Source organism: Vulpes vulpes, chromosome 5 (assembly GCF_048418805.1).
Source record: "Vulpes vulpes isolate BD-2025 chromosome 5, VulVul3, whole genome shotgun sequence".
Taxonomy (NCBI): domain Eukaryota; kingdom Metazoa; phylum Chordata; class Mammalia; order Carnivora; family Canidae; genus Vulpes; species Vulpes vulpes.
The window spans coordinates 52,869,484-52,871,647 of record NC_132784.1 but is presented as its reverse complement, the minus strand read 5'-3'; positions in this window follow the sequence as shown (position 1 = coordinate 52,871,647).

Genomic DNA, 2,164 nt, shown 5'->3' with positions numbered 1-2,164 from the left:
CCAAGATGAGTATCATGGGATTAGAAATATGTCCAGGGTAGATATAAACAGGAGATGGGGAACCAAAGGCAATAGTGATGTTTCAAAGTATGGTGAGATGTTGAGAACAATGTTGCATAAAGGAAATCCAAGAAGCAACTACGGATGATTAATTTCTGGGAGGAAGGGATGGAAGGCACAGATATGGCAGTGACGTTGACTTTGAATGTGCCTTAGTTTAAGTGGTTGCTTTTGGCAACATGGTGGAAATGTGTCAAAAGTCATCTACACAGATAGTCTGGAGCTCAAAAGATAGGTAGGAGTGATCTACATAGAGTCTTTGAAAATGGCCAAGAGCATTCAGGGTAAAGTGAAAATACGTAGCATTGGATGAATAAAATGAACACAAAATGGGTCATGCGGGCGATTTTCATAAATATCTTTCCAGGTATCCCATCTGAGAAGGGATCATTCAGTGTGCTGATACTAGAACCAGGTAGTTTTCTAGATGTCATTAAAAGGTCAGATGTCTTTTCTTATAAGAGCATCTCAATTCTGAATGTGACTAAATTAACATAAAGCTGTGAATGGGAATAGATCTAGCACAAGTAAGTATTATAATGATGAATGCCCACCAGGTGACCGGTAGGAAACCCTGAGTTAGGAGATTGGATCCTGAGGATTTGTCAGTATCACGCCAGTGCCCTCTGGCAGGAAGAAAATATTCTGATGCTAATGACTAGTCTTGATATTTAGAGAAAAATCACTGTAAAACAGAGAAATATGTTTCATCTACTATGAGATCTTGATGTTTCTCTTAAAAATCACTTAACGTCTTTTCCCTTGGCTCTCATAGCAACCTCCTGGTCGTTGTTTTGTTCTCTTGGGGGACATGATGGTGTTGCTCGTCACTCAGCAGTCAAAAATATCACGGATCCACAAGGAAGGTTTCTTTCTTGGGTTGTACTTATCTCTAGGAAATGGATAAAAATGAGGATAAGAAATGCATAACACAACAAGCCAGTTGCTAAACTTAGAATGACTACACTGAGAAGCAAATGCCCCTTGAGGCAAATTTTCAACACATATTTGGCCATCTTTTCTGGTAGCTTTTTCCTGAAAACTAACATGTACATGATAACAGAACTATGAATTAAATCTTTGTAGTATGTGAGATGGCCAATTGGGTGAGGGTGGAATGTATGGAGAGAGAGAGAAAGGTGGTAAAATTCATAAACTTGGAAAAGATTGGCAGTATAAGGAGATGGAAATGGGTTTGGATCCATTAAAAGATAGAAAGAAAGCGCAGTCACAGAAGAGGGCAAGAAAACTTTCATGTCCTAGAAGCCAAGGCAATAAATTGTTTGTGGGTTAAGTGCTACAGAGGATGATGTTACATAAGGAAAAATAGAATTCGTTGAGTTTGGTGAAACAAAAAAACAAAAACAAAAAAAGTTAAGAAAACCATAAAGAATAGTTGTGTAGAGGATCAGAGACATAAGTTGGATTTCAAAGGCATGTAAGGGGTTGAGGACATAAAGAATTGTAATGGTGGTTGATTGTTTTGCAGAAGGTGGATGTGTAAAATTAGGCAAAATATAAGACAGTGCCTTGTGGCCATCGGGGAGGTCATGTAGGAGTGGGTGGCATGTTGAGGGAGGCATGGGTACATGCACAGTTCAGCAAGGAAAGCACAGGTTGATTCTTTTCCCCAGGTGGATATCCACATTGTTTCCCCAAATAGAAATTGTACTTTACAATTGATGCTGTTGTAGGAGATGTCCTTATTCTGGGAGAATGCTTCCTGAAATTGCATTTTTAAAAGTAGAGATCTATAAAATGTTATGACAACTTCTTGAACAAATGTCACATTCTGAATGTTCATAGCCAGCGTTCATATCTCCACAATCTTCCCTGTGTCAGGATATTTTATTTTAGCAAATTCTGCATTGCAGGGAATGGAGTGATAAATGTCAGTTTCTTAACTGCATTAAATGGGATTCTCCACATACCTCTGTTGCTTTGCAGATGATAGTTTGAGTCATTAGCTGGGGCTTATCATGAAAGTACTGGAGGGTTGGAGTGGCAGCTGAGGGTTTTACAAATAGCAGATCAATTCAAGTGCCTTTTCCTCAATCTTTGTTTTTCTTGGCAGCTCTGCATTACATGACACTCTTAATGACTC